Raw genomic sequence first — 11,493 nt, 5'->3', positions numbered from 1 at the left:
ATAATTTTGATTATTCTGATTCTAATCACTAAATAAAATATCCATATATAGATATCCCAGGTCTATATAAGTGTCTAATTTATTCTCGACCCTTCCAAGAATATCCTTTCTAAGTCTCTGTAATCATAGAGGTATTTCTCTGTCAATGCACAGTTTGAGTCTATCATGATGCACGACTTCCTCTCTTTTCCTGTCTGTAATCTTTAGCAATACCGCAGACTTAACTTCAGTAACCACATATGAACCTTTCCATGGAGCTTTTAATTTTGGAGATATCCCCACTATCCTGGCTGTATTTAATTCTAATACAATATCTCCTAAAGTTAAGATTTAAATCATAATCTTGCTTTTGGCGTTTCTGTGCAGATTTCAGATTTTCTCTGGCGATATCATGAGCGTCCTCTAAAGAATTTCTTAAACTTTGAACACACTTACAAATATTTTGATCCGGAAAACGTTCCTTTATTTGTCCTAAAACCAGATCAATAGGCTGATTTACCTGATAACCAGTTTGTCGATTCTCTGTTGCTCTGATAGCACCTGCTAACTGTTGTAGGTGTATATTTCATCTGTTTCTTTAAGAAACAACGGATTATTTCAGTGATTATTCTGTTATATCTCTCTACCTGGCCATTGAAAGCCGGATGATAAGCCGATGTTCTTGTCTTGGAAACTTCAAGAAGATCACATAGTTGACTAATTACTCTCCCATCTACATTTTTGCCTTGATGTGTATGTAGCTCCATGGGACAACCGAATCTGGATATAGTGCTAACTTTTAAAGCTTTTGCTACCATTTCACCGTTTTGGTTTGGCAAGGGACAACATTCAAACCACTAGGTAAATCGATTTATGATGACTAGAATATACTTATTATTTTGTTTAGTGACTGGCAATGGTACAAGTATATCCAAATTAATACGTTCAAAAGGAACACCGGAGTGGTACCTAACCAATTCTGCTTTGGCTCTCTTCAGAGTTTTTTTTAAATTTTTTTTAATAGTTTTTTAATATCTATTGCATATCTGGCATGTCGAAACATTAAGTTTACTGTCCATTTTCATTTCATACCAGTAAACTGTGTCTTAATTTTGCCAAGATTTTATCTTGTCCTAAATGTCCTGCTGATCGTAAATCATGACAAAGATGAAGCATCGCCTGTCTTAATTTTCCTTGGTGTTATAAACAAGAGTCTTGGTGCCACCGCATCGTCCCAAAAATAGTGAAGTATGATACAAAATATAGGAATGAGAGAACCTTTTAAAATTAAAAAAAATGTCATCATGATCTCTAAATGTTTAGAATTAAAAAGAAATATTGGTTGGTATTTTATTTAATTTGGGGGATGGAAATAAATGTCACACCTTTTGAATGCGTTAACAGATGTAATGCCCATGAATACTATAGAATGCCTAGCTACTTCATGACCGTCACTGATGTTTCGATATCTCAGAAAATAACTATAAATTTTAACATCAATTTAATGTTAATATTAATAGTAGAGAAAGATTGGGCTGCTTCGTTTGTTATGCAATTAAGCACAAGTTAACGTGGCGTTCATTGGCAAATATGGATTTGTGTTCCTATATAGTCCAAAGATCAAGAAATCAAATTGGTGGGGGCCTTAAATTTTCTTACAAAATATACTTTTTCAAAGAATGACTGCAACTTTAAGAAATCATAGCGCATATTCCGCCATATCAGAAACAAACTAATTCAAAACATTATAAATACTTAATATTTAAACAAATGTTGCATACATATGCATGAAAGTTATTGTTGAGTAAAAATATTGAAGTTAACAAGGAACATTTTTGTACTTGCATAATTACCATATACTTAGTATTTTTCTATCGAATGAAAACAAAAATTAGCACTCCTAATTGTCATGCATATTCCTGAAGCACAAACTTTTTGTTTGATAATCTATTAAAGTCTTTATTATTAAACCTGTATCGACTGTGTTGATCTACATATTATGCCTTCCTATGTAATTTATCAATACACATATATTATTAGTTACATTATGGGGTAAGAGCGAAGCTCGAATCCCCATATGAAATTTACTGACCCCCATATATACCGTATTAGGTCACTAGCACACTATGTAACGAATTTATCTTAACGTGTGACATTTAGACTATCGACCTATCAAAATGAGCAAGTCTTCAATATTGTTAGCATTAAGAAACTGCTACCATTGATCCTACAAAAACAGATACAAACAATAACAACTTGTCAGGTTTAAATGTGTTTTATGAATTTATTTCAATCATAATCATCAATTTCTTTGTTTGTTCAAACCTTTATGATATTTTCTCAGTACCGTTTTGTTTTTATAAAGGGACGTAAACACCACTACTAACCGTGTATGAAATAAGCCCCGCTTCCCTACAACCTTATATGGAATATAAGGGACGTAACACCACTACTAACCGTGTATGAGATAAGCCCCGCCTCCATACTAACCTAATATCAAATATACATGGTCTCCACGAGGTTGCTTTTAACCAATCACATTCCTAGAAATGTACAGAAGGTAAGATAAATATATATATATATATATATTATATATATTTTTTGACTTTTGGTCCTTCAAATGCTTCGCAAGACTATACGCGCTATGTAGTTAAGGCTAATAAAAACAATAGGACAAGTAACAAACAATAAGCACAAGTAACAAACATTTGAATATAATGTTTAAAATCATATATATCAGCGTAAAATAGTACAAAAGTGAATCCACTGGAAGAAATATGAACGGCTATTTTAACGGGGATACATTTCTTTCAAAAATTAAACTATATGTTTTTCTATTGAAATATCTGGAAAAGGGCAACGTAAACACCAATACAAGTATCAACTGTTTAATCCGATAATGCAGTTAAGTTACTGATGGAAAATTTTATTCATTTCGCGCAGAAATTTAGTAAAAACGTTCAGTTAATACCATCCTATATTTCCCTTTTTTTTTTTTTTTTTTTAAATTTGTGGACCATTCCAGAATAGAAACAAAAGGGAACTTATGATAAAGGAGGCTGTATAGGGCACGGAAGAGGAGGCGGTGTTATTCCTGAAGTTGTGCTGGAATTAAAAATAAACATCCTCATTTATATATTGCCGAAGACCAAAAATCTGATCTATGTTATAATATATATATTTATATAGGTAGTACTCCTCAGCCAGTCCCGTAGTATAGGGAATATTGGAAAGGGGCGGTTAATTTGCCATTTTTATTGATTATGTCGATTGGATATATGAGATATTTGAGGCAAAACATATCGCATATTAAAATGTGGTTTATGGGACTTTCATTTGGAGCAATGAATTGATAGGACTGCTCTTTTTGGGTTTTGCTTCATTCAATCTTATGTTGCGTTAATATCATCGTTTAACTGGACATTTGTGCATTTACACATACAATACCATTGAAAAGCTGGAAAACACATTTATTATTTTTCAGTTACTATTATCCCATAAAGAAATAACGATTACCAAACAAGAAAAATACCATCGAGTTACGAGTTTAATCCCGAATGTTTTGACGGCAGTTTTCTAAGCGCTCAGATTATAGTGCACCGTTATGATTCAAATAGGATGTAATGATATGCAGCTGAGTAACTTTTGACAAAAACATGCTACATTTGAGAAAATTGCCTGAAAAGATTTTACCTACTTCTGTCGTCGCCATATTGAGATCGTCGTAATTCCAGTTACGGTTATCAGTCTAACACCAGTGGCTATACTGTTAGTCCTTTTGAATTAATCAGCTCTTCAATGTTTGTATTAGTATTATTATCATCAATTTTGTTGATTTCAATCACCAAAGAGACATTGGCTTTCGAAATACATATCTGTTGCAATAAAATTGGTATCGTAAATGTTATTGCAATCAGGCAGTCTACTAGATATCAGTATTTGAAATATCTCGTATTAATAATATAGTATATATTTTTTTTTTGGTCTTTCTTCTTTAAAATGTTGAATGCACAACACATTGCACATCGCTTTTTTCCTTAACTGTGTAAAAGCTACAGTGAGGTTGAATTTTTTTTCTTCCACAATACTTTCTATGTATCTTTTTGTATTTTATTTTCACAATAATATCACTGGTATGCAATTTTAATCATCTTAACATCTCAAACTTATTTATGTCTTTTAATCTAAGTTTCAACGTACATTCAGTTCTAGTTAACGACAAACCATAAGCTAATACATAGGTGGAAGCATTTTGGTCTAAAAAATCTGCGAAGGAACAATGTTTGTCTATGGTGTTGTTATATGGTGCAGTAACATTGGTATTGTTAATGTATTATTTCAGGCAGTCTCCTTGATATCAGTATTCGTCATATCTAAAAATACATTTTTGGGTCGTTCTACTTTAAAGGATTTGAACGTACAACACATCTGACATCTCTTTCATTACGTATCTATTGTCAAAGCTGCAGTGGAGTCGCATATGTTTTCTTCCTCATTACTTTTTATTTATCTTGTATGTTTTTTTCGCAATAAAAAGTAAATCAACTAAAATTCTGAACCCTTGGCACTAATAGCACTAGTGTGTAATTTTAATCATCTTAACATCTCAAACTTATAAATGTCTTTCATTCTAAGTTTTAAAGTACATTTCGTTCTAGTTAATGTTAAACCATAAGCTATAGATTTAGGCGAAATAGAAATAAAAAAGTTAGTAGTCATCCAACAGATTCACAGTTAAGATACTCTACATGACCCCATCTCCTGAAGAGTTGTACCATAGAAGTCTAGGAAAAGTAATTGCTATATGTGTCAGAGAAAAATCGTCAATTATTTCAGACGAATATCTTGTAATCACTATAAAAGCCAATCATAAACATACCACTATACCACACATCAGAAAGTGTGATTAATACGTAATTGCACCAACAGTGCCTAGTTAAATTTGATAACTGCTGCTTCATGTAAGATTCATTATAACCCATATATAAAGCTGGCCAGTCTAGTAATTTTAAACAAGGTTAATGTAGCGATAACAAAAGATCCGCCATATTGGATTCAAAGGTCTATCAAAGGCAAAAGGACACTAGTTGCTGATAAATTTTCTGAATGTTTTATTACTGAAACACATCTGAAGACTTTTGAAGAGCCTATCTAAGTTTAAAACTAGGTTTTTGTAACTATTTGCAATGTTTCTCGTTATCAAAACAACTGAATTCGTCTTCTGAAATACCGTTATTTTAATTTTAGACATAAAATATGGCGGCCGCAATTTTGTCTAGCCGCATTGGGTCACATGTTTCAATCACGTTTCGCAAAACCTGCGACGTAGAACGCATTTGAGCACATAAATAGAAAGACGATAAATGGCGGAACCCAGCGGTATGAAATATAAAGGGGGGTCTCAATCTTATTTTAACTATGTTATAGCTTGAAAATCGCCAATTTCAGAACAATATTTCTTAATAAAAATACAAAGAGCGAACATAAGCACCTATGAGGAATGAAAATAATGTATTTCAACAGCATAAATAGCAAAAACAAGGACATATCGGTAGCTGCGCAAAACTGCGCGAATCTTTTTTAAGGGAGACATTTAAAAAATTACGTCCCTTTGCTACTTCCGGCTGTCAATCTTTTCATATAAGGTGCATACTTTTCTTATAAGAAGATGAACACATTATCAACTATGTAGATTAAAGGTTAACCATCATTTAGGTATACATGTCTTATCGTGTCAGTGGTATTTTTATGACACAAACCCCACATTCAACCATTCCAAGTGACAACTCTTAACTTAACTTTGTGCAATGAGTTAACCTGATTGGCACTTACTATTCTCTTTGATATAAAATTCAGAACAAAAATTTAAACTTTTACCGTGTTGAATTAATTGAATAAATTTCATGCAAGACCCCTTCCCCCCCCCGTCGGAATAAAAATGGTAGGTGCCTTAGTCGCTCTATAGTATATGGCAACTTTTATCTTTGTAGCATCCTGGTGATTCTGGCATTAACACTAACACTAGCACAAGCACAATTTCAATGAGGAACATGTTTATTATGCTCACAATTACACCGGAGATTTAGTTAAAATGAATCGGTTATCCAAGAGGCTACATTGGCTTGTGATTCACTTCCTGAAGGCTTCCCACAGGACGTATTAGTGCAAACTATGTTGAGTGGAGACTATAGGCCAAATAAAGAATGCCAGTTTAATCGCTTGCCAATACCATTAAACATCAGGTTATCACATATTTACACAGGCAATTCCGTTGAAACAGAGGTGCATATATGTCGAAAACTACAGAAGTAACTCAAACAATTTTAACATTTCTTTAAAATATATATTCGTACATAAATAATTTTAATTAAAGATATGGCTGAAATTAATATAAAATACAAAGACATACTTCAAAAAGTTAAAAGTGAAGAAATTCCAGCTTGTATTGAATATCTTAAACCTTTTACAGATTCTTCAGTTAGTGCTTTAAAGAACTCTGTGCAAACAATTTTGAAGGAGTGTGAATCTTTAAACAAATCTAAAGGCAGAGATGGAATTGATGAAAAATTTAGAACTTTTCAAAATACTGTTTATACTTTTCCTACAAGGACCGAAACTATTAAAAAAGAAAACTTCATTCCGCAATGGAATGTGCAACAAACAAGACTTTAAAAATGTTGTTACAGACTTTGCAGTAAATCTAAATGAGTCTATTGAGGACAGTACAAAAATCAAAGAAGAAAATGAAAATTTGAAGGCTCGCTTGGAGAAAAAAAACTCACTTAAATCAAAACTTAAAAATACAAGAAAAGAAATTGACTCCTTGAAGAAGAAAACAAAATACCTTAATGCAGCTGTACAATTGAAAAATAAAGTTTTAAAACGCACAAGATCTCAAATTGCTTTCATGAAATTGCAAGTTGAAAAGACAAATAAAATTTTAAAGAACTGGAAACTAGGAATAATGAGCTTAATAATGAAATTGGTAGACTACAAGTCAATATACAATAGGAAATTGAAAAAAAACAAAGATGAACGGGATGAAAATGAGTACTTGCGGTTATTGATAAATGATAACGAGCAGAAGAAGCTCAATTTATATGATGCGGAACGTCGATCATACACAAAAGAGACATAAGAATGTGTGTATGAACTTTTCAATAACAACTTAACCACAAGTCTTGCGAGTCCAGTATTAAAAGCGGTTTTAAATTTGTTATGTTATAACGCTAACAAGCTTCCAAGTACTTCAACTGTCAATAACATGAATACTCAAAGATTGATGTTGTCTCAAATGCAAATAGCAGAAGACTTAAGCGGTAAAACAAATACATGTCTCTTGAGTGACAAAACCGCAAAGTTTAGGGAAAAATAAGAAGGGTTTATGTGTCCGATAATGATGGTAAATCTTGGGTCCTAGGGCTTAGACATTTACTTACAAAGTCTGGGAGTGATACACTTTGTACCTTTAAAGACATTTTGGAGGACATTACTGAAGCAGGTAAACTTTGTGAAAATGATGTTAATAAACAAATATTGTTAAACATTACTTCAACTATGTCCGACAAGGCTGCGACACAAATTAAATTTAATACCTTATTAGAGGAATATAGAACTCAAATATTTGAAGAGAATCTTTGAGATGCATGGGACAATATGACTGATTTAGAGAAAACATCAGTTTCAAAACTTAATAATTTTTTATGTGGACTTCACGCATTAGTCCATATTGCCGAATCTGCATCATCTTGTTTGATGGAGTATGAAAAGGGTGCTTTGGACCGTTTGACCTTTATGTAAAACCATTCTTAAAAGAAAACAATCAATTAAGTCTGCCGATACAAAGATTTCGAGGAAACAGATTTAATGTTCTGTTTAGTAATGCAGCATCTGTATAGTTCTTATCTGAAAAAATAAAAGATTTCCTTCAAATTCACGTTCAAAGAGGAACTGATACTAATAGATTGCTCAAGTCAGTTAAGTTCGATGTTAATGTCACCGAATATGTTGCTGGTCGTTTAATCCATATCGCGCAACTTTGATGCGCACCCTTACTCGGATTTCTCGTTCGTATTTTATACGGAGTCTCTCGGACTTTTTTCATTCAGCAGACGACAACATTGATCAACTGTTGATGTCATGGCGTTGCCACGGAGCCCACAAAGCATTCAAATGGGAGAAGAAGTAATGAATCGTTTGGCTCAAGATGTTTTAGAACTGGAAGATTGCATTGAAGAACGCGATTGTGCTTCTGAGCAGATCACTACAGATGAATTCATCGACCAAATGAGAAATAAGAATACAAGTAGGATGACTAATTCAGATGTCAACAAGTTAAAAACATGGCTTTCCGATCAAAATGAACTACGGGAATTTGATGAGATTCCTACTCAGGAACTTGACCTCTTGCTAGCAAGATTTTTCATGACTGCCAAGAAGTGTGAAGGAGGGGATTATGAACCAGACACATTAAAATCAATTGAAGGCATCATAAATAGACATTTGACTGAAAAACACTGTAATATAAACCTAATCAAAGACAAGGAATTCAAGCACTCAAGAGATGTTCTAATGTCTAAAAGAAAACTACTTCGTCAGAATGGAAAAGGAAATAAACAATAAACCAAAAAAGCTGAACCACTGAGGCAATTGATATACTGTTTCAAAAGAAACTTCTAGGAGCAGGTAAAATTAGAGTTCACAATTAAAATGATAAAAAGGCAATTAAATAGACCACATGATGTTTTTCGCATTAAAATACTTTTTATTTTACGCGTCTTTCTGATATAAAGTTTGTGCTCTCCATATATATCTCCAATACTAACTGATTTAAGGTCCACCTAAACCTTTCGGCTCATAGTACGTGACACATACATGATCATGATGACACATGTATCTTCTTGTATTCAGCTATCCTTTATGAACGTTATTTTTTACAAGTAACAATAACGTTACTGTATATGTACGATGCATGCATATCCCTCATTAGCGTTAAACAATGTACAAATATTTGTTCTGCAGTTTAACATTTATTATTGTGGCAAAAAAAATATTACTTGTAGGCTTCATCTCACCTGGGACTAATGTAATAGTCCCAGATCTTACACAAAAAAGTGTTGGTTGTTAAGCATGGTGTTTTATAACTAATATTAACAAAATAATCCATTTTATTTAAAAAGAATTTAGATATAAAACATGCAGTGCTAATGATTGACATTAATTTTTATTAATTTATTTGAAAAATAATTTGTTTTGTATTTTTTCAGCTAATCCAATAGCTGTTTTCTTAAACAACAGTATGAGATCAAGACTGGAACATCGAAATTTAAGATGGGGGGGATATTGACCTAAAAACAACATCAGCAGGAGAAAAGTATCTGGAGTTTACAGAGAGGGCAACCAAGACGAGGTCAGAAAAACTAAGACAAGGTCAGGTACAACGAGTGACGCAAGAGCATTTTTCCCCAAGATGTTTGAAAATAAAAGTAGATAAAAAGTTGTCATGTATTGAGCATAATCATAACCCTGCTTGAAAGAATATTCATAGATTATTGTTTGTCATCTCAATGAGATTGATTTTCTCACTTGAGATAGTATAGTGAAAGTGAGCAAGGCAATCAAGTTGAGATGACCAAAGATAATATATTTATAGCTACATGTATATTACTTATGATACATTGTTATTTTCATTGACAACCTCAATGTGCGATAAATTATTTTACTCTCCATCTTTCTGCTACACTAGTGTTAGCACACTTTATCAGCCATTACTAGCATGTACAGTCTGAAAATTACATCAAACAGTGTCAGAGCAGAGTTAGATTTTCTACTGACAAATATAATATACACACAATATGCATTTATATCAAAACAAACACTATATCGTACTATCTGGAAGTTGATGTTAACAAGACTTACAACACGATATGAAATTCTACTATACATATATATTTTATATACTTAGAAACTGCACTTTTAAAGTTAAATATAAAGTCAGGGAATAAAAGAAAAGCCTTAACTATACATCACACAGTTTTTTCTCTCACTTTTATTACATTATGTATTTTTTGCAGGTGATCCTAGATGTCCAGTAAGTTTGTATTTGATGTATGCAGGAAAGCGTCCAGAGAAAATGAAAGCAGATGACTCCAAATTCTATGTTGGCATCAACAATAAAGGCTATTGTGATGAATGGTTTATAAACCAACCATTGGGAAAAACACACTATTTAATATAATAAAATCTATGACAGATGAAGGTCGGTATACAGGGCCGTAAGGTCAATCATAGTGCCCGAAAAACAGGCATTACAACACTAATCAATGCAGGTGTTCAGAACACTTAACACTTAACAACATTCAGGCCATAAAAGCCTTCGTTCTATAAACAATTACTCAAGTGCTTCGTTTCAACAACAAAAAGATATGTCAAAGGTGCTATGTACATTCACTTCAAACCAAGATAGTACTACAGATATTAATGAGAATACTATTCAACCAGGTGATAAAACTGCTAACTTGAATAATGTTGATACAATTCCTGATGGTGATGACGACATGGTTTTAGTAAGAGCGTCGCAAGAAATGATAGAAAACACACTGCTTGACATAGAAAACTTCGAAAATTATGAAGTACTTGATATTTATAATGATATACATGTAGATAATTGCAAGAAATCTAGCAACTATGTCAGAAAAAACACTGATATGTCTGTCCGTATGTCTGAATTATCCCGTGCCGTCCATTTTCCAAGGTGCTACTGTAAAGGGGTATGTTATAATTAACTATGGAAATCCCATTGAAGAAAAAGAAGATTATCAGAGACAAATTCTGAAAAAAGAAAGTGGGTCATTTATGACAGTAGTGATTCTGACTAAATTGTTTAAATTCTATATTCTTGTTATTAAATTGTTCTTGTTATTAAATTGTTGATTTATTGTAGCTTTTTTTATTATTTATTTACAGGTTTTTTCAAAATGTGTTTTATACAGTACAACCATATTACTAAAGGTGGATAAAAAGAACTCATTGAAATACAAATGTAGTATCATACAAAACTCAAACAAATAACAAAAATATACAATAAACAAAATATTTCTATGGGCAACAGGACCTATTAAATTGTAAGGTAACCAATGTGCCTCGGATGGATAAGTAATTCCTATTTATGATAAAGCTTATACAACATGGCAAACAAAAAAAAAAAAAACAAAAAAATCCAAAGTTAATTTCTGTCCAGGTGCTCTGGATCAGTAAGCAATTCCTTTATACTCTCCTGTTTAAACATATGATAAAGCGTATAATACATGGCAAAATCCGTATCACATGCCGTTTCACCCTCGACCAATATCAGCCCTTGGGCACTATGATTGCTCGCCGATTGCTAATCATGAGTTGTTGTTTTGACAAATACAGGAAATAAACAAGATTAATTTTATTAGTCAGTCGAAAGCTTGCTATAAACAATAATATCAAATAAGCTTTTTATGTCCGAAATAATCTAACATAGCCTTC

General features: G+C 32.5%; 1 long non-coding RNA gene across 1 annotated transcript; it reads left to right on the top strand.

Annotated features, from left to right (window-relative positions):
• Positions 1-8,058: 8,058 nt before the first annotated feature.
• LOC143055490 (uncharacterized) lies at positions 8,059-10,783 on the top strand. Its single transcript, XR_012972064.1, has 3 exons — positions 8,059-8,664; positions 9,246-9,464; positions 10,053-10,783. It is a non-coding gene; the product is annotated as an uncharacterized LOC143055490 (long non-coding RNA).
• The last annotated feature ends 710 nt before the right edge of the window (positions 10,784-11,493 follow it).

The sequence above is a fragment of the Mytilus galloprovincialis genome, chromosome 1 (genome assembly GCF_965363235.1).
Source record: "Mytilus galloprovincialis chromosome 1, xbMytGall1.hap1.1, whole genome shotgun sequence".
NCBI classification, from domain to species: domain Eukaryota; kingdom Metazoa; phylum Mollusca; class Bivalvia; order Mytilida; family Mytilidae; genus Mytilus; species Mytilus galloprovincialis.
This window is presented reverse-complemented; position numbering and strand designations above follow the sequence as displayed.